Raw genomic sequence first — 23886 nt, 5'->3', positions numbered from 1 at the left:
AAAATCCGATCTATTTACTCTCACCTGCCATAAGAACGGAAGTGGAAGAGGTGGAGGGGGGATAGGTCATTACAAAGAGGAGGGTTAGAAATTTTTTCAAAATTTAATAAATGGAGTAGGGAGGAGGAGGGGGGGGGGCAAAAAATTGGAAAATCAAAATTTAAAAAAATTTTAAATTTTTAAAAACATTAAAACAGCTACAGAATGTTTATCCTCCTCTCCATGAACAAATTTTTTTAACATCTTTGTGGCACGAACTAAAAGTAATCGAGCACGCTTTAAAAACATAACTTACAGAAGAATTTCATTTATAAAGTAAATTCTTTTAAACAATTCTTAAGCAAAAAAATAATGTTTGCTAGTTGGATTCACAAATTCCAATCTATGATGGGGAGCTTTATGTTTCGACTTTTTTACGTTATGAGTTAGGTTTTTTTTCTTTTTTATTTATCACTTTTGCCAATTCATACTTATGCCAATTTGCACTTATTGGCATAAATGCGAATTGGTGTAAGCGTGAACTGGCATAAGTACGAAATAAAAGAAGTAAAATTGCAAATATTTACATAAGTGCGATTTGGCATTTCGCACTTATGCAAATTCGCACTTATGTCAGTTTGCAATTATGCTAGTTTTTGTAACTGCTTTGCAATTATGCCTGTTAATACTTATGCCAATTCGCACTTATGTCAATGTTTGCAATTTCTTTTGTCGCACTAACGCCATTTTGCACTTATGCCATATTTGTAACTGCCTCGCAATTATGCCAGTTCGCATTAATGCCAATTCGCACTTAATTCAATGCATAATTATTGTGCAATTTATTTCGGCGCACTTACGCTTGTTCGCATTTATGCAAGTTTGTAACTGCGCACTGACACCATTCGCACTTATGTCAGTTCACGCTTATGCCAGTTCACATTTACGCCAATGTTCGCAAGTTTATTTAGGGCACTTGTGCCAGTTCGGATTCACACTTATTCCAGTTTTTGCAACTGCTTCATACTTATGCCAGTTCGTACTTATGAAGTTTGCGCTTATTCAGCCTCCCGAGTTTTTCGCTTAACTCTTTGGAGAAAAGGAAAAATATTTTTGCAGTAAAAATATTGTAAAACTGTTTTATATTTCTTCAAAATTTTTGAAAGGAGTTTAAAAAATTTTGATGGAGCATAAAGCAAATAAATTTTAAAATTGTTTTATATTTCTTTAAAATTTTTAAGCTGTACGGAGAAAGGGAGTTCGGAAAAAAAATGAACTCTTTTCTCCTTTTTTTCCGCAGATGGAGAGTATATGAAGAGTACAGGGGACGACAGAGTCACATTTAAAAAGTTTTGAGAAAAGGTATATTATTCAATTAGAGTAAAATCGGGTCAAACCGATCACCGAACAATAAAAATCAAGTAACTTTATTATTTTAAAAAATTTTTAATTTATTTTTTTAAAATAAGACATTATTTATAAATGTTTTTTTTTTTTTTTTAATTGTATTTAAAAATATGAAAACAAGAAGAAAAAAAATGATCGCTTTTGGCAGAAAGTCTGTTAAAACCGATCAATATAAAACACATTTAATAAATTTAACATTTTATATATGTAAATGTATTTTTATATATTTTTTATATAGCATACAGAAATAATAAAAGATTTAAGGTTTACATTTTTTATAACAAAAAAAATCTAAACCCATTACAAAATTTTTTGGAAAACATGTTTTGTTGCAGAGCCAAGAATTGCGATTTGGATTCTCGCATGACATCATGTCCGAATGTAATTTTTTTTTACACTTTCTGCATTTAATAACTTTTCTTCTTTTGGCTGAAGGTGTTGTAATCGGTTCTATATTTTAAGTTACTTCTTTTTCTGCAGGGTTTGGCAATGGCATTATGAGTTTGTAGATGGTTTTACGCTTTTTATCTTGTTTTTCAGCTAATTTGAGTTGCTTAACTTCTTTTTTTTTTTTTGAGATAACCTGCAACACCGTGTTCTGTAATACATTGGCCAGCAATTTTTGGAATATTAGGTTGCCTGAATTTTTTTACATAAGACTGATTTTTTTCTTGAAAAAAACTCTTTAGCTCATTTGCCATATCGATTTTCATTCTCTCATGTAGTGTTCTGTACTTGTCGAACCTCGATGCTGCTGTTGCTGGTTCAGAAGATAATGCTAAAGACTTTATTGTTCGCAATGGCGTTGAAGACGTCGGTTGATTAAACGTTTCAGAGATAGCTAATGCCTGTTGATTGATTTTGTTTTTGTTAAGTGGAAAGTTTTTGCATTTTGTGTCTTTGTAATATTTGGTAAGAACTGCCTTCCACACTTGCTAACATGGCAATAGACACCTCTGTCCAGTGGCTGAAGAATGTGAGATGAGTGGGCTGGTAGACAAATCAAAATTATATTGTTTTCCCGACATAGCAATACAGCTGCTAATCTGACGTGAGACGTATGTCCATCAAGATGTAAAATATGAGTAACACTAAAAACTTGACATTCCGGTATATACACTTCCTTCAACCATTCAATTAATGTGTCATGCTTCATCCAACCAGATTTAGAAATTGAATATTTAGTGCCAGTCGGACCACCTAAAGCCCACTAAGCTCTAAAGTTTCGTTTTGCTTTGTATACCACGAAGGGTGGTGTAAAGTATCTATTAGCATTACAGCAATTGTTCACTGTATAATAGATTTTTTCATTGTTACCAGTGAGTTTCAAAGAAACGCTTTGCACCTTTTCAAAATAATAGAGTTGCTTTGCCTTGATCACCACATAAACCCGTTTTATCGCAATTCCAAATGTGACAGGTAGAAGTTATCCCAGACAATTGATATTGCTTAGTGACAACTTCAAAATAATTATCAATTACTTCTTGCATACAAGAAGCGGCTCTGGCAGATGCTAAAGTGTGAGTTTTTCTTGGGGAAAGTTCTTTAGACCATCGGTTTATAAATGCATAAAACCAGTCTTTGCCAGGCCTGCCGTTTTTAAATAGGCCTGATTAATTTGTACGAAGAAGGTAACCACATACACCATTTCGTGTTAAACCATAACCACAATCACATAGGAACTTAAACAATAATTGATAAATATCATTGAGTCATTTTTGTAAAATAACTTTATATAGGAAGATCCCGGAATTAACACATGAGAAAATCCAATAATTTAATTCACCTAGGTACCTAATTTAAAAATTCCCATACTACTTAATAAAGGAATTTTAAGTAAATATGCGAATGATCGGTTTTACCAGAAATAATTTAATGTTAATTTTTCTTACTTTTTTATCTAATTTTTAACTAAAAAACGAAAAAAATAATGTAATCGGTATTAAAATTAAATTTTTGACAAGATAGAGGTAAAATTATTTTTAAACGAATTATGGTTCTCGAATTATTACGATAGCAAAGAAAAAAAGGAAATTTTTACGACTTTCTTTTAAACTTTTATAAAAATAAAATGACTGAAAAACGACTAGGATTTTATTTTGACACATTTGAATAGAGGAGATGATTCTCTTTCTTCTGGTGTTTTTATTTTTTAAATATTCCTATCAGTTCCGGTTTTATTTAAATTTTTCGATCAGTGATCGAAAATTTTTAATAAAACTAGTATGATCGGTTTGACCCGCCTTTACTCTATAAAAGTTTTCATATAAAGTATAAAAGGAAATACGAAAAAATTATTTCTTTATTTGTTTATCTGGAATTTACATTTTTTATAAAATATTTGTAACTTTTATTAAATTTTTTTTTTCCTAACTGTATACAAAGACTTTAATAAATGATTCATAAATACTTTTTTAAAACTTTTTAAATGCGACTATGTTGTTTTTTCCCTTGTACTCCTCATATGTAATGCGATTTTACCATTTTTTTTTTTAAGAAAGTCTTATTTACTGGATTAGCGCATTAAGTATTTAAACAAAAATACTTTTATTATTTCAAATAAATTAATTTCAAATAAACAAATAATATTTGTTTTCAAAAATTATAAATTTACCGGTGTTGTATTTAGGTGATCCCAATCCCAAAATTTTCTTTAAAACTTTTTTTTTGGTTTATTACCAAGTTTAAAGATTGCAGACTTATAAAACATAAATTTTTTATAAGTTTGATTAAGAAACCCCAAGAAGTCCTAACGGTCTTATCACTGAGCACCGCGGATGAGCATTTAATTAGAGGTTTACGCCTCTATCCAAACCATTGTAACAAAACTTGTTAAAATGCGGGGTTTGAACCACGGATCCTTTGTTTCTAACGCTAGTGCGCTAACACTGCGCCACGGCTGCTCGCAAAATTTATCGTAGAAGTCAACAAAAATATTTTTGTTCTGATACCAAAAATAATGTTACATGGCATTTTTTTTTTTTTTTTTTTTCTTCTTCTTTTATTTAGCCCTACAAATATTTACAAGTTCCGTGTTTTATAATATATATAAAAATGGCAAGGACGAGAAGAAGACAGATTTGCCTTATCACCAAGTCCTTTGTTTTTTCTAGTCATTTATATAAATACATTGTAACTAAAATTAAAAATTAAAAATGAGAGAAAAAAGCAAAATGCTTCAAAGAAGTTTATACAAAATGCAAAATAGTTAAAGTTCTTAAAAGTTGTGTTTACTAAAAGTTAAAGAAGTAGTTTATTCTCAATAACATGAAGATTAACTTACAGTCATGCAATGCTATATATATTCAAATTTCAAAGTTATTCATTAAAGTAAAATTTTAATAAATCATTTAAGAAAACCAAAACCAACAGCATAAAAAGAAAATGAAAACATAAAGGTTAATTTATAATCAGAAGACACTATATATACATATTATGAAAAAGTATGTATGTGTATGTGTGTGTATATGTATATATATATATATATATATATATATGAGTGTATATGTGTGTATGTGTGTGTATATGTATATATGTGTGTGTATATGTATATATGTGTGTATATGTGTATGTGTGTGTATATGTATATATGTGTGTGTATGTATGTGTATATATAGATATATGTATATGTGTATATATATATATATATGTATGTATATATATATGTATATGTATATATATATATATATATATATATATATATATATATATATATATATATATATATATATATATATGTATATATATATATATATATACATATATATATATATATATATATATATATATATATATATATATATATATATATATATATATATATATATATATATATATATATATATATATACATATATATATATATATATGTATATATATATAATTGAATATAATGTATATAATTAAAGAATTTAGACCTTTTCAGACAAACAAAGCATGCACTAATAGATAATTTTCAAATATAAAATTTTTATAGATAGATTTAAAAAAAATTATCTGTTTTTTCATTATTTAAAAGTAATAGTTTTAGCTTTTGTTTAAACTGTTCAAGATTTGTAAGTGTTTTAATATCATTACTAATTATCTTATTCCATACATTAGGTCCTCTAATAGTTATAGCAAACTTGGTTGACTCATATAAAGTTTTGGGTTGTACAAAGTTGTTACTTGAATATTTAGTCATGTATTTGTGTTGAATTTTATTAAATAATGGTTTGAAGATATTTGGTATTGTATTATTATTAGTTTTATACATAAAAATTAGCAGATGATATATATTTATTTGGTACAAGTTTGATATTTCTAGATTGTTGAACAATGGTCCAGAATGTGAGAAGCGGTGTGCATTTGATAATAATCTAATTGCATGTTTTTGTTTGTTAAATAGCTTTTTTGTCTTTGACTTTTTGGTGCTGCACCAGGCAATGTTTGCATAATTCAGATAGGAATGAATAAATGAGTAATATATGTATTTCAAACATGATTGATCTAAGTATGGTTTTGCTTTATAGAGTAAGCCGATATTTTTAGAAATTTTATTTTCAATCATGTTTATGTGGTCTTTCCAATTTATGTTTTCATCTAGAATTACACCTAGAAATTTCATTGAACATTCCCTTTTTACGATGTATTCTCCAATAGTAAGTTTTGGAAGTGCAAGAGGGATTTTATCTTTTTTATGGAGGCGAAGAAAAATAGTATAATTAGTTTTAGTTAAATTAATTCATATTTAACCATTCGGTTAGTTTTAGAAGTTCAATGTTGACCGTTTTAAATAATGTTGTTATATCACTGTGAGAATAAAATAAATTTGTGTCATCAGCAAATAAAATAGAATCTAAAATATTAGAAGCTTAGATTAAATCATTAATATAGATTAAAAAATAAAAAAGGTCCTAATATAGATCCTTGAGGAACGCCGCAAGTAATTGACATATTGTTAGTTTTTTCATTCCCGAATGAAATATATTGTTTTCTATTAGATAGGTAGCTTTTAAACCAAGCTATGTTTATATTTTTGATTCCGTAGTTTTCTAATTTTTTAATTAAAATGCTATGATCAACAGTGTCGAACGCCTTACTAAGATCTATGAAAACACCTAAAGTGAACTTGTTTTTGTCAAAACTTTGAAAAATAATCTGAATAAGATGAAGAATTGCATGATCAGTAGAGTGGTTTTAATTTTTAGTTTTTCATGCAAAAAAAGCCATCGTTACTTATTGCTTTTCCATTTTGAACCTATACTAATGCATAGAAAATGTACACGAAAAAGACCTATTTTATGAAAATCTAAAAATTGACCAAAAAGTTGCAATTTTTTGATATTTTTCAATAGGCTCTATAATTTTTTATATCGATTGGTGCTCAGGGTAGCAAAAAATGCAAAATGGACCCCTCAGTTGGTCATTTTCAAAAATTGAAAAAAAAAGAATTTTATTGTAGGGGATTTCAATATGAATTGCTTCCATTACTTTACGGACATTAAAGTTAAAAATTTTTATGATTCTATTTTTGAAATGGGAGCCATTCCTTTAATAAATCGCCCTACCAGAGTAACTCTTAAATCGGCTACTCTAATTGATAACATTCTAACAACTGATATTTTTAACAGTGACTTAAATAAAGGTATTTTAAAAACAGACATATCTGACCATTTCCCTATCTTTTTTATCATAAACAACTCTAAAATTATGACCAAAACTAACATAAAAGTTAAATTACGCAACTTTAACCAAAAAAATGTTGAGCAATTTAAAACACAATTATCATTACTTCATTGGAAGAACATCGACTTTAGTGATAACGCAAACAAAATTTACGATGATTTTTTTAATACATTTTACTCAGTTTATGATGCCAATTTTCCTTTACATGAAAAAACATTAAATCAAAAAAACATCAATTCTCCCTGGATTACCAAAGGTTTAAAAAAATGATCAAAAGTTAAGCAGAAATTATCCATAAAATATCTAAAAAACAAATCATTCGCCAATGAGAAAATATACAAAGACTACAAAAATCTTTTTGAAAAAGTTCGAAAAAACTTAAAAAAACATTACTATTCTAAAATTCTCAATAAAGCCAAAAATACTTGTAAACGCTCCTGGGAAATAATAAAAGAAATTATCGGTAAATCAAAACCGTGCTCAGGTTCCCTGCCACACATGATCAAAGTAGATAACAATAATATAATTAATTCTCAAACAATAGCTCACGAATTTAACAAATTCTTTGTTGAAATTGGCCCTAAACTATCTAAATTAATTCCTAACACTGAAACATCATTTAAAGATTTTCTAGTACCAATGGATAATTGCATTCACTCGGATGAGTTACCTAAAGAGTTACTATTTGATGAGTTCGAAAAAGCCTTTAAAACACTAAAAAAAAATAAAGCAGTTAGACAGGACGAAATCAATGGTAACATAATTTTAGATTGCTTTGAACAATTAAAATATATTCTTTTTAAAGTCTTTAAATCATCAATCGAACAAGGAGTCTTTCCTGATCAATTGAAATTGCTAAAGTTATTCCACTATTTAAAGGTGGTGACAAATCTGACATTAGTAATTACCGGCCTATTTCTATCTTGTCTATATTTTCAAAAATACTAGAAAGAATCATGTTCAATAGAGTATTTAATTATTTTAATAATTAATTATTGATTATACAACAATCAGTTTGGCTTTAAGAAGAATAACTCAACCGAGCATGCAATTATTCAGTTGGTACGTGAGATTTCCAATTCTTTTGAAAAATCTCAATTTACATTGGGAATTTTTATCGATCTTTCAAAAGCATTTGATACTGTGGATCATGATATTTTACTTTATAAACTTAACTATTACGGAATAAATGAAAGAGTTAGTAAATGGTTTCAAAGTTATTTATCCAACAGAAAACAATTTGTTTCTTGTAATGATCTTAATCATACACAGTTTTAACATGTTTCCTGTGGTGTTCCGCAAGGTTCCATCTTAGGCCCTCTTTTGTTCTTAATATATATCAACGACTTGCATAAAGCATCAAATCTTCTAAGTATTATGTTTGCTGATGACATAAACTTATTTCTATCTAACAGTGACATCTACCTACTATTCTCCGTTATGAACAAAGAACTTCAAAACATATCTAAATGGTTTAAAAGTAACAAATTAACATTAAATGTAAACAAAACAAAATGGATTTTTTTCCACCCGCTCTCCAAAAAACGTTCTCTACCCCAATTACCAAAAATTTCTATTGACCATAATGAAATAAAAAGAGATTCTGTAACTAAATACCTGGGGGTTTTCATTGACGAGAACATCACATGGAAACATCATATTAACTATGTCTGCTCGAAAGCTTCAAAAAGTATTGGAATTCTATATAAGGTGCCCACTCATTTAGATAAAAATAATTTAACTAAACTTTATTATTCTTTTATTCATAGTTATATAAGTTATGGAATTATTGCCTGGGGTAGTACTGATCAAAGCAAGTTACAATGTCTCCATCGCCGTCAGAAACATGCGATCCGTGTAATTAATTTTGCGGATCGGTTCTCAAATTCCTCAATATTTTTCAATCAAATGAAAATCCTCAATGTTTATAAACGAAACGTATATAAAAATTTATCTTTTGTTTATATGTGGAAGTATGATTTATCTCCTTTAATTTTTTAAGACCTTTTTATTTTGAAACCTTTAAGCAAGTTTAACATGAGGAATAATAACTATTTAAATAAACCACTCTGTATCACTTATCGTGCAGCTCATCTCTGGAACAAAATTATTTTGCCTAACTTCGGCTTACCCCTAACTTATTCTGTTTTTAAAATTAAATTAAAAGATCTCATTCTCTCTATTGAAAATATCTTAGAATATTTTTAATTTGTCTTATGATATATAATAATTTTGAAATGTATGTTCAATCTTTGTTTTATACTTGTTGACAATTTGTTTCTATTTATCTAAGTACTATTTTAATATTTTTATGTTAATTTTTTACGTTCTCTTATTGTAAAAAGGCGTTTTTATAATACTTTATGTACTCTGTTTTGTAAAAGGCTTCTGACGATAAGATCATTTGATCTTCTTTTAGAAGCCTTGTTTGTATTTGAAAAAATATGTGATTTATATATATTACGTCAAATGTAAAAAAAAACTTCCGAAAAAAAAAAAAGAAAAAAAAAAAAATATATATATATATATACACACACACACACATATATATATATATGTATATATATATATATATATATATATATATATATATATATATATATATATATATATATACATATATATATATATATAATCTATATATAGTCATGAAGAACTTCGAAAGGTATGAATGAACTTCAATGAAAGAACTTCAAAAAGTATCTTTTAGTTAAATGTAAGAAGTTAATTATAAATTTAAGCAAAAAAATAATTTCTTTTCAAAAATAACTTTTTCCATTCACAAGCCATTCATTCTCTCAATGAATAGAAATAAAAAGAGATTTTGTCGCTGAAAATCTGAAAGTATTTTTCTTAATGAGAATATCTCCTGGAAATAGTATATTGACTAAGTCTGCTCAAGTATTTTAAAAAGTATCGGAATCTTTTATTAGAGCGAGCTCATTTAGATAAAAAAAAATTTAACTAAACTCTATTACAATCTTGTTCTTAGTTACATAAACTATGGATTTATTGTCTATGGAATTTCTATGTATTTTCAATTATAAATACCTATCAACATAAATGCTTGTTTGTATGCTAATGGCAACAAAAACACATCATATTTTTAAAAAGCTTTTCAGCTTTACGTTATATACACATATTTATATTTACGTTTGAGAACGTATTAAATTCAAAAGTAACACAAAATATATTATTGTAAAACTTTCAAAAATTTACAAATAAATACTAAAAAACTACATAAAAGTTGTTTTTCAAAGTTATATAAAGGATTTTAACAATGTGATAAGTTTAAATATTATTAAATTTCGCAAACTTCTGCAGTATTGACATGGTTTGCTTATTACTGGAGTCTTCTTCGTTCGCTTTAATTGGCTCCCTTTTTCAGGATTGATGCCGAAAAATGCACTAAAACTGTCAATAATATATCTATAAGCATTTAACATTTGAAAACATTCTCATTAATAAATAAGAAATGCCATTAAAATCAAATACAATATAAACCTTTGACAAATAAATAAACTTAATTAAACAAAATATAAACATAATATACCGTTGAAATTCTAATATTGATGAAGCTTCTTTTGAATATGGTTTATTGAAAATATAAAAACTCGAAAACAAACAAGAAAACGGCTCGACGAAGTTAATCATTCCGTTAACCACAACAATGCAATCAATTACCAGCATAAATCAATTTGCTGTAAATAACGAATTTTCTAAAAAAAGAAGTTGACCGAACAAAAATCCAGTTAAGTATATATAAAGAAAAATAAAGTTCTTACTTTTTTTTTAAATTATTTTCAAAAACATAAAACATATTAGAACTTATAGTTCAACATACCGTAAACATATAGAAAAGCAGAGTTGGGTTCTGGCGCCAATTCTGTTTGATTTATTGTCTCCTAAACATATTTTTCTTACTATCAAATATTGAAGTTACATGTCAATCCGTTACCAATCATTGTGGTACCATATTCATCTTTAAACGATTTAGGATATTTGGCAACTATAGAAGGAACATTTGCATCTAAATGGTTTTTTAATGGCTTTGGGAAATCAGCAAGTACATCTTTCATAACAATCCTTATAATTGCATACCGATGCGCTGTTGAATATTTTTTTCCAGCTGCAAATATATATTGTGTCTTTTTAGACATTTTGGGTCAATGTAAAATAAATGTCAAATACCAATCAGCAGCACTTACATGTTTAATCTTCAATACTAGACAAAAATTAAACTATATTTAACATAAAGCAATTAAATACTTTTTCACTTACTATTTTTTATTAACAGCTTTTTTTAATAACTAAAATTAGTTGAGTTATTTTTTACTTCATCTGTGGGCATCATTTGCACGCTGGATTGTGTGGCCACAATAAAACCTATAGGATTTTGAGAATGCTCTGCAAAAAATTTTAATAATATTATTAATAAAAGTATATAAATGTATATGATAATTAAAATGATATTTACTTTTTATACATATTATGAATCTTTAATACCAGAGCTTTCTTTTGTCCGAGATTTAAGGAGTTTGAGTTGTTGAATGGGTTTTAGCATGAACAAACCCTCAACTTTAACCGGGTAGAGATCTGTTTCATTTTCAACACCTATTTCCCATAAATTTTTCACAAACTGGTACAAAATACATCCGTCAATATTCGGCAGTGTTCTTAAAATATTTCTTTTAATAGCGTCCATTATCTAAAAAAAAGAGATCATATATATCATGTGTATATATTAGGAATATCATATATATTATAGTAAGTTTTAGAATAGTAAGAATATCATATATATTATAGTAAGTAACAAAATACAATAACAGTATCACAAAAAACGTTTGTAAAAAACCGTTAAAACGATATTATAAAGATGAGCTGAAGTAATGTGAAAACAATTTTAAAATTTCGATGATTTTTCTAAATAGGGGTCTCCAGCTGTTTGACGCAATTTTAACACCGTTGTCCTCGTTCAAAAGCGGTGGAAGTGCCTTGCCTTGTAATTCCTTTGGAAATAAATAATCTCAATGGAATCTCTTATTTTCCTTTTATGGTTGTTTGAATTAAGTGCGATTGTTTTGGGGTGTATCCAAATAAGTATACCGTGACAGTCCTAGCAGTGTTTTTGGCTCTGGAAGCATGCCAATTGCCTTTCATGCTGTTTACCTGATGCTCAATACTTCTTTGTATAACTTTCTTTTTTGTTTCTCCAATATAAACGTCACTGCTTAAACACGTACGCTTATACCCGGGTTGCTATTTGGTAATTATTTGGATTTGTTAATACATAAAACTATTTTTAAAGTTGGCAGTGTTGTAAATATAACTTTAACCCGGTATAATAATTACTGTATAGGAAAGAATTATGCTTGCTTTCATTTTAAATTATACAAGGTGGCCGCAAAATTCATAAAAAACGGAGTTTATAAAAAATGTTTTTATAATAATCTCTACTACTTATTTTTATTTGGTTCTAACGACTTGTTCTTTAAATATTATTTTTATTTGGTTCTTACGACTTGTTCTTTAAATATTATTTTTATTTGGTTCTTACGACTTGTTCTTTAAATATTATTTTTATTTGGTTCTTACGACTTGTTCTTTAAATATTATTTTTATTTGGTTCTTACGACTTGTTCTTTAAATATTATTTTTATTTGGTTCTTACGACTTGTTCTTTAAATATTATTTTTATTTGGTTCTTACGACTTGTTCTTTAAATATTATTTTTATTTAGTTCTTACGACTTGTTCTTTAAATATTATTTTTATTTGGTTCTTACGACTTGTTCTTTAAATATTATTTTTATTTGGTTCTTACGACTTGTTCTTTAAATATTATTTTTATTTGGTTCTTACGACTTGTTCTTTAAATATTATTTTTATTTGGTTCTTACGACTTGTTCTTTAAATATTATTTTTATTTGGTTCTTACGACTTGTTCTTTAAATATTATTTTTATTTGGTTCTTACGACTTGTTCTTTAAATATTATTTTTATTTGGTTCTTACGACTTGTTCTTTAAATATTATTTTTATTTGGTTCTTACGACTTGTTCTTTAAATATTATTTTTATTTGGTTCTTACGACTTGTTCTTTAAATATTATTTGAGAAAAAAAATCCACGCGTATGCCAAATACTACAAATAAAATAGTTTACAAATAAAATCTTTTATTACGATACTGCCAAATAGTATATACAACTTTTTAAAATTATTTATGTAATATCTGTAGTTATTTGATGAGCAAATTATTTAATGTATTAAAAAATGTATTAAAAAAAATTATTTATGTAATATCTGAAGTTATTTGGTGAGCATGACACAGAGTGCTTTAGGGAAATAAAAGAACGATTGCAGTGCTTGTAAAATGGTAGTGAAAGGTACTCTATTAAAGAAGCAAGCATTATACATTGAATCTCGTTATTTTCTCCATAATCCTAGCTCATGCACTTATTGTGTGTTCTTCTCATTAACAAGAGCATACCCAATTCCACGAGTATCAAAAAAAAGAAACGAAATTCCTTCAAAACTTGGAAGTTCATCATTCTTCGTAAAGTCAAAAATCAAGAATAATTCTTTTTTGTGATGTAATCGCCTTGATCGGCAATATGGGTAGAAAATGTATCCGGCAGTTGTCCACATGTAGTTATAATTGCCTCAAAAATTGTAGAACTAAAATTTGTAACATTGAATAAAAATGAATTGACTGCATAAATTGTAGAACTTGATATGCTTGAAGTATTGTATGATTGCAATAATTGATGCATCTTTGTTAAGGTTTTACATACACGCTTGTAGTTGTTAAAATTTCTGGCACATTTTTTAAAGTAAGAATGCTTTTGTTCAAACCTCAAAGTGGATACCCGCTTCGGAGGCACGTAACGTAAAGTCAGCTGTGGAGAGTTGGACTAATAATGACATTTTGGTAATAGTTTCTTAAAAGAGAACAATTCTCTTCGAGAAGACAAATGATCCTTTATTGAAACCTGCAGATAAGCAATATGTTGATTATCAATTTTGGGCAAACATATACAATCTCAACAATTTTTTTTAGTTATAAATACAATAACCACACAAGGTCTTCAAAATCTGTAATTTAATTACCTATAAAAAGGTGAAACAAACCCAAATACATCCCAAATACATCGGTTTTGAACCACATAATCACTTAACTTTTCTCGAATTTTTATTCACCTTACAAAGTTCAAACTTCAAATTGCTTCTGCATGTAAACTCTTCTGTTCATATTGTTAAATGAAAACCATCTTTTACTAGCAAAGTATTTTACAGATAAATACATACCTTGTGAAGCATTGCCTTCAAATTGCCTGCGGACTAGTTAAAAAGTTTAAGTTTATACATACCGGAGGTTTGCGAATTCGGTATTGGCGGTTTATTATAATGGAGTTACCGGTAACTCCATTATAAAAAACCCCCAATAATGAATTTTTTACATACATTTTTTTACCATTAGTGCTTGGGACTTTATTAACAAAGTCATTAACCTTTTTAACATGTTGAATATAAAAGTTCTTGTAAGCTTGCAAATACTTTCATATTTTCATATAATCTTGAAGTATGTTTTCGATTATAAGCAAAATTCAACAACCTCTCGCAAAAATAGTTCTTGAATGCAGTAAATCAATGAGAGCTACCAAATTGTAGGCTCGAGTTCATTTTAAAACGACATCTTCAAAAACACGAATAGTACTTTCACTAAAATTATTAGTATATCGATTTCTAGTAATTAGAGACAACCAATACAGGAGAAAACATTTTTGCGTAGAAGCTTTTTTTCAAGATAAGCTGTAAATATTGAATGTTCAATTCCTATTTCAATGATACCATTCTCGAGATCTTCTTGTGGGAGTAGCCTAAAGAGCTGTCTGGGGAAATTATCAAAAGAAATTTTGACAGCACAACTGTCGATGCAATTTTACCGGAAGAAAAGAAAAGCTAGTTTAGAGTGAAAGACGTAAGTCTATGGTATCTTTATGGTAAGTCTATGGTATCTTTTTGGTAAGTCTATGGTATCTTTATGGTAAGTCTATAGTATCTTTTTGGTAAGTCTATGGTATCTTTATGGTAAGTCTATGGTATCTTTTTGGTAAGTCTATGGTATCTTTATGGTAAGTCTATGGTATCTTTATGGTAAGTCTATGGTATCTTTATGGTAAGTCTATGGTACCTTTATGGTAACTCTAGGCATTTAATAAATAAGTCTGTTGCCTAAAGTATTTGGGGTATACTAAAGTTTTTATAAAATGTAAATATATTTTTGATACACGTATTATTTTTATTTGTTTGTATTTTGCTATTACTAGTTAGATTTCAGTTACTTAATTATTTAGACAAACATTAGCTTTCAGAATGATTATATAAAGTTGTTATTTAATAAGATTTATTAAGCTTTTTTAATTTAAGTGACAAGTTAGTATACAGTACACAATTATTTCATCTGATGATAATAATTCAAACAAACTATACAAATCATACAACGAAAAGATCATGTCCAGCGAGTCAACTGGACATGATCTTTTCAAAATTGTTGTCATGTTCAATTAATAGGGATGGTCTTAAAAAAATTTGCGAGAAGAGGTGTAAAAGTTTAAAAAGTGCTGGAGGAGAGATTTATTTTTTATTTTTCATAATAAATAATTATATCAGATTTAATGGTTTTGTTTAAATCTGGTCCACTTTTTCCAATTTTTTGTTGCTTCCAATAAATTAAATTTAAAATCTGATGATGAACTTATGTTTCAACTTATGCTGAAAAATACATATTTTAATAACTCATTCTCCTTACATCAAAGTTGAGGGTGCAATTTTGATTTGGTTATTTTTGTTCTCAAACTCCAATTACAGTCATATTTCGCCAAATATTATACTTTGACATAAACATGAACACATTTAAAGGTGCTTGCAAGTGTCATATTTGAAGTATCAAAAATTGTTGGCTATGCTAAACTTATACACAAAATATTAAGACAATACTGTGTGTGTCCAAAATATTTGAAAATCAGTGTCCCGAAATGGTTTCGCATGGAGGGGAGCAGAATATATTGGTGTTTTACCGACAAAAGACTCAAAAGATGAGCTCCTTCGTGACATTTACTCACTAAGGTCCAAGTTTGTTACTACGAAACTTATTTACTACAAAAAACTTATTTTAGAGTTTAAAAAACTTTCCATAGAGGGCTATCGAACGACTCTCCTACGACAGGGCAACCTATATGCCCCGGACACAACCAAGCACCGCGCGTAACGTTTTTCCACCTAGCGGTCTTGTTTTGCAAGGTTCGTTTTTCAAAGTTAAAGAGTTCAGAGACGGTTTTAATTTCAATAAAGTTTACTTCTTGAAAGTAGTGGTATACTTGACTTTGGGAACAACATAAAAAAAAAAAAAGATCAGGAAACCGCTTGGCACTAAACACTGGGAAGTAAGAACACAAGTTTTAACATTGATTGGTACTTAATGCTGTCAAGTAACACCACAACTTAGTAATAAAATTTGGCAGGCTCGAATTTCAATCTTGCTCTAAATGTTGCCAAGAAACACCACCTTTTTTCCACAAACATGGAAACAATGCAGTATAAACATACAAACTTTAACAAATATAAACTAACATGACGCAAATAATCACATTATATAACAAAAAAAATCACATATTATACGAAGCATAAACATACTTATCAAAATTACAAGTTAAGAATATTTGTAAGTGCAACATTTTTTGTTTAATATTTGTTAAACAAAATTATTTGTAATGCATATTTAACAACTTAAAAAAATAAAAGTTTTAGATAAATTGTGCTCTTGAACATGCAACAAATGAAATTCAACATAAAAAAAAGGCAGGGTCACATTTCGAAAATTTTGACTTTTTAGAATTTCTAGCGTTATAAGCAGTATTGCTATATTTTTATTTAATTTTAAATCAAATAAACGATGAGATGTATTTTTAAAGCTAGATGGAACTAAATACTTTTCTTACGAATACTATTTAAATTCAAAAAAATAAGTTTTTATGAATTTAAATAATATTCGCAACATATGAATAGACATTAGATTTTAACATAAATTTGTTGAAAAATATTTTGTAACTAAATTTGTGTATAGAAACTAAACACGTTTATAAATAGATAATTTATGCAAAATATTTTTGTAACATATAACGCATAGTTTCGCCTTCGCGAGTATTTTTTACGGCGGGAAAACTATTTTTTAATATATTTCTATGATATATCAGACATATGCATATGTTTGATTATAGAGATAATAAGAGATAGTCTTGAATTTTGTATAGCTAAATTATTATTTTTTTTTATTGGTTAGTTTAATTTTGTATATTATAGATGGATGTAGATAAAAATTACCTTAAGGAAAATGATACAGTCGATGATTTAAAATTGTGGCTTCAGCACTATGGTTTTTCTGAAGCTGTTATTCAGACTTTTTATGGTGTGATTTAAATTAACTTTATTTTTAACTATTTTAGTTGCCATGAAAACAATAATGATGCATCATTGCAGTATGCACCCTTATTTTGCCTACACACGTCAGCAGTTACTTACGCATATGATAAGGCGTCACCGAGATGCAACAAATTTTCAACTATAATGTAATGTTTTCGGTACTTTGTTTAAAAATCTTTTTTTTTTGAAAGTTACTGCAAAAGAAATCATGCTTCAGTGCTCAAAATGGAAAAAATTGATATTGAAAGTTTCTGCTCTCCAAAAATTATCGAAGATGATTGTGGGGATAAACAGTTGAACAAAAGAAAATTCGATGGTGCCATGTTGTTTAAATTAAAATATCGTCACAGGTTCACTTCATCAGCCCTTAATGACATTGTTTTGCGAACTAAAGAGCTATAGCATCATAAAATTTTAAGTATAAAGCAAAGGTTGGAAACAGAAATAGGTGAACTAAATAACTAGCTACAAAGTTGTTTTATGCCAAAGTTTTTTATGGCTCGCACACAACTTACTTGCAAGAAGCAATTTTTGCTAAAGAACTTGGTTATAATTAACCTGAATCTGTAAATTTTGGTGTTTGTGACTCAGAAAAAGAAGCTCTTATATATTTTGTGCCTTTTGTAAACCAGTTACAAATGCTTTTACAATTGCCAGAAATGGAATTTATATTTGATAAAAATAACAGAAAGTTAGATCAAGGAGTTACTATGACTGATTTATTTATGGCTCATATGTCAAAGACCATGAGCTTTTGCAATTACATCCAGATAGTTTATTTTTTGCCTTCACTTCATTCACATTGACTCTAATTGCTGTATTGCCATTTATTATAGGTGACTATAATTCAGAAGATGACCCTAAATGGATAAGTTTCATTATTCTTCTTAAAATTACATTGCTTTGTTTGTCATCAATGGCAAATGAAAATACTGCAAACTTTTTAAAATGTTTAACAGTCACGTACAACAAAAACTTTGCTCAGATTTATCTATAAGAATATTTTATTTCAAAGATTGTGCATTTACCAGATCAATTGCTTATGTTTGGGCTACTACGAAATCATTGGTGTATGCGTTTTGAAAGAAAACATGCACTATTTACCCAGCGGGCACAAGTACGTACAATGTACGTGTATTGTACGTCCAAACGTCGCACAGTGACTCAAAACAACAAAAAAATGGTAATAAACCCCTCCCAACTTTTCTCTAAATTAAGTGCCCTTTTTTAAATAATATTAAATTGCAATAATTTTTTATTTCAAAAGTATAAATAATTTTTTAATAAAAGTTTTATTTTGTATTTTATAGAAAAAAGAAGTGAAAAAATTTGTTATTATTTTCAAAAAAATCTGAAAAATGTAAGATTTTTATTTAACTAAGAAAGAGTAGTTTTAATTTAAATAAAAGTTTATATTTATTTTGAAGATAATCTTTTGGCTCTATATATTTCAAATTTACTAAAAAGAAAAAAAAAGTCTGATTTTTTTGTTTAAGTTTAAAGACTTTTTTTTAAAAAAAGGCAGCAAGTAATTGTATTTTTTTGGTTTATATATCAGCTAAAAAAATGTTCCACCGAGTTCCAAAAATATATATTTTTTTTCTAGTTAATTAACATTTCCACTTTTAAAATATAAAAGGATTACTGCGGTCTCCTGCGGTATTGGAAGTTATAAAAGAAATACAAATGTTGTAAAACACTTAAAAACCTTGTTTTCCGCCATTTTTGAAAGTATTTGTTATAATCAAACAAATGAAAATGGCGGGAAACTTAAATTTTAATTTTTTACTTGTATTACCTGCTCTAATATAGTTTTTAAATCATAAATATTAAATATAGTTTTAAAAACGTGCTTTTGTCACTATATACTATTTAAAAGTTTGTTAAAATATTTATTGACAATATTAAAGAACGATTTATTATTCGTTAAGTACAACATGTTTGAAAAAGCTTAACTGAGCAACATTATTATTTCCTGTAATATAAAGTTAACTTAGTAATATAGTGTTTTTACAGGATGTAACAATGTGGCAATTGTTAAAGCCATAACAAAATAAAATTTTAAATAGTGTAAAGTAAAAGAATATATAATGTAATTTAAAATGTTTCTGATATATTAGTTTTATTATATTGATGGTTCTTAAAAACAATAGCAATGAAAAGATTAGATCTTATCCCAAATATACGTAGATTAGGAGTGGATAAATTAAGATTATGGAAGGATTTACTTAACGAAATAAAAAATACTGAAGAAATTTGCAAAGCAAACTTAAATAAAGTAAAGGTTGCTTTAGTTATATTTATTTCAAAGGTGAAGAAAAAACTAAAACAATGTGGACGAAATTATGATACATTTATACAAAATAAAAATCGTTGGCTTCAAAAAAATCTTATGAGCAATAAAAATAGCCATTTTGGCTCTGGAAGGCCCCACAAACAATCAAGTGTTCTTGGAGAGCGAAGCAAAAGAAAAAAAAAATAAAAAAACTAGCCACAGAACATCCTGAAGCTCTATTTTTAGCTTCTGCAAAAAGTGCAAATGCTGCTGGAGAAAAAAAAAAGCCTCCATTAAAAAAAACAATATTTCTAATGTTTTAGAGACTTTGGATAAAAGCTTTCCCATTAATATGAGTGTAGAGAAAGCTCTTGCGTTAAAAAATGAAAACTGATCTCAGCGATAAACAATATCAAATGATCAAAAATTCAGCTTTTGAACACACCCTGTGTTAAAGCCGATGTCGGGCCGAGCTCGGCTGCCGACATCGGACCGCCATCGTTTTTGTCCGTACGGATCGATGTCGGTCCGACATCGGCTAGCCCCCCAAACTATCGCGATGCATAGGCTGACCGATATTAAGCCGACGCGATACCGCTTATATCATCGGCTGGCCGATCTCGCCCCGACGCGATTCAGTAAGGAAACGAAGGATGGCGGTCTAATGTCAGCAGCTGATCTAGGCCCGAGGATTAAAAAAAGCCACAAATGCTCGACCAGACGATGAACTATCGTAAACAAATCTTTACACAAAAACATAAATTGGAATAATATCAAAATCAGTTTAATGTAAGAGTTAATATATCATGTAAGATAACTACGGAAAAAAGGATAAACTAACTGAAGTATATTTAAAGCACAAATATAAAATAAAATTATATATTCTATTTAAATAAATAAATCTGGATCAGTTGAATCATCAAATAAATTTGATCGGGTGAACTTCCAACATTTTTTGTTTACTGACAATTCACAGTGTGCATCTAAAAAATTAAATTTTCACATATCAATAATATATGTAAATGTATTATTGATATGTGTTATAGTAAAATAATATAATTCGCAAAGTAGATTTCAACTTAGAAACGTAGAAATCAACGTAGTTTCTACTTTCAATTTCAGAGAACAAAGCAATTATTTTATATTTCTAATATAAAAATTAATACATTTCTAATTAATTAAAAAGTTACTTGGGATTTTTGGATCAGGATGTGCATCGTTCAAAATATATCTTTAACATTGTTTAATTTATTGCATTCAACAGCCCCTATAACAATTAAATATATATCTATGTGTATATATATATATATATATATATATATATATATATATATATATTATATATATATATATATATATATACATATATATATATATATATTACAAACTATATATGCACTACCAATTTTATTACTTATGGAAAAAATACAAGCTTTTAAAGCGTATTATCACATTCAAAACACCTAAATAAGTTGACTTTATGCAGCTTTAATGGCTAAATGCACCCATCAAGAATTTATAGAAAACATTGGAAATATTATTACCAAGGATTCTTAAATACAAATACATAAATACATAGGGATATTGTTATATATAGCATTTTAAAAAATAATAATGATTTCAAATAAACAATTGAAACAACATTTCACAAAATAATTATACCTTTAGGATCTTTAGAAATTCGCCTTGCAACCCTGCCTCTTCTCTTTTATTCAAATCCCAAAGTTTTTTTACATCTAAATTAATAACTATTTATAAATAAAAAATTAGCATATAACCTATTATAAAAAAAAAAATTTAAAAACATTACTTTATTAACAAAAATTGTTTTACTTAGAAATATAATACTTACAATTGTTTTGAATTATCACGTTCAAAAGCACCTAAATAAATTGACCTAATGCATCCTTAATTGCTAAATGCACCCATCAAGAATTTACATAAAATATTGGAAATATTCATACCAAGGATTCCTACATAACTACATACGGACATTGTTATATAAAGCATTTTAAAAAATAGTAATGACTTCGAATAACAATTAAAACAACATTTCACAAAATACTTATACCTTTAGGATCTTTAGAATTTCGCCTTGCAGTCCTGTCTCTTCCCTTTTATATTTCAATTCCTAAACTTAGGTATTTTTATTAATAACTATTTATAAATAAAAAATTAACATATTACCTATTATAAAAAATAATTTAAAAACATTATTACTTTAGTAATATAAAATTTTATTACTAAGTATGAATTTTTCCATTGTTTTCTGTTATAAAAATCAATTTTAAAACTTATTACTTAAGTAATAACATTTTGAAATTGTTTTTTATAATAGTGACATAAGTAAGCAACTGAAATCAGTTAGTCAAAAATTTGTTTGTAAGTTGAAAGTTAAACTTAAGTTAAATTTCGATGTATAAACGTTACCATGTAAGATACGAAAACAGGATTAGGCAATTAAAATATACACATATAAATCAAAATTAAATATATTTTTAAAATAAATTAATTTGAATCTGTTGAATCATCAAATAAATTAGATTGGCTAAACATCCGATGTTTTCTGGGCATTGGTCTTCGTAATTCATGTGCAGCATCTAAAAAATAGCATAAAATTAAATTTTGACATATGAATCATAGAGTAGTTAGGTTACTGATGAACAACTTTTATTAAAGGTGACATAGTTATTGATGGTGCAATTAATGAAGCGTATGCACCTCCAGCCGATATAGATTTCTAGCCGGAAGAGTATACCTTATTATGTTTTTACTAATTAAATAAAAAGTTACTTTGGCATTTTGGATCAGGATGTGCACTGTCACAATCATTTGTATCCATAGCATTATTAAATTTCTTGTATTCAACAGCCCCTATAAAAATTTATATATACATATTATATATATAAATATATATATTATATATATATATATATAATATATATATTATATATATATATATATATCATATATATATATATATATACATATATATATATATATATATATATATATATATATATATAAATAGAGAGAGAGAGAGAGATGTATCACAAATTAAATAAACAGTTACTTTGGCATTTTGGATCAGAATGTGCACTGTCATAAGCATTTGCATCCTTGGCATTGCTTAACACCTGTTAAATGCAATTACTATTTGCTCGTGCTTTTTTTGGACCAACTGAAGCTGATGCGAACAATTTGCCTTTCAAAGGTTTACAAAAATTTGAAATGTTAGGAGGTGAAATTTGTGATTGGTTTTTATCAACATGTTGTTTAGAAGAAACTGGGGTAGATATATGCATTGGAACTAATGGTGGAGAACAAATCGGAGATAGTGGCTCACTTTTTTAACATTCAGCGGTTAAAGAAACAAAGCTGTAAAAGCATTCCAAAGAGTGCAAGAGTCAGTTCCACTGGTTAGGTTTTTCAACGGCTGCAAAGGTGTGCATTTATTAGGACGAACTCTAAATAAATTATTAACAGAATTTATTATTAAATTTTTTTAAAAATAAATTTAAAAAATCAGATTTTATAAATACCTGAACTCTATGTACTTCATTAATCACTGTGCACCAAACTTTTTAACTTTAACTACATGTCTGCATTATCAATATACTTAGATTTATTTTGACAAAAATTCTTCATATTAATAGTATTAATAAAATCAAGATTATTATTAACACTCTTTAATTTTAATCATTAAAATTTAAGAGTGTTATAAATAATCTTGATTTATATACCATCAAATTAATGGTATATAAACTTTGATTTAAACATCTATTTATAAATAAAGAAAAAAAAAATTATTACTTATAAATACTAACTGATATTATCAAACAAAATTATTTTACAAAGTAAAAGTATCAACTTTTCTATGCATTAAAAATTTCGTTATTTCAAAATTTCACCATTCAGAACTTCGCCATTCATTGAGGTACAACACAATAACTTGATATGAAAAATTAAAGACAAATTTATCTATAAATAACATCTTAAGTTTGACTCCTGATCAGCAATGTCATTGCTTATAGTTAACGACATAAAAACTGCATTAACATCAGTTAAGTTCTTTTTA

At 27.4% G+C, this 23886-nt stretch overlaps 1 long non-coding RNA gene across 1 annotated transcript; it reads right to left on the bottom strand.

Moving 5' to 3' along the window:
* Positions 1 to 22266: 22266 nt before the first annotated feature.
* On the bottom strand, positions 22267 to 23146 carry LOC136085096 (uncharacterized). The gene is made up of 3 exons (XR_010641076.1): positions 22882 to 23146; positions 22602 to 22682; positions 22267 to 22408 (listed from the first exon to the last, which is right to left on the bottom strand). It is a non-coding gene; the product is annotated as an uncharacterized LOC136085096 (long non-coding RNA).
* Between the last annotated feature and the right edge of the window lie 740 nt (positions 23147 to 23886).

This window comes from Hydra vulgaris, chromosome 09 (genome assembly GCF_038396675.1).
Source record: "Hydra vulgaris chromosome 09, alternate assembly HydraT2T_AEP".
NCBI lineage: Eukaryota > Metazoa > Cnidaria > Hydrozoa > Anthoathecata > Hydridae > Hydra > Hydra vulgaris.
The sequence above is the reverse complement of the archived record's forward strand: the minus strand, read 5'-3'. Positions and strand labels throughout refer to the sequence as shown.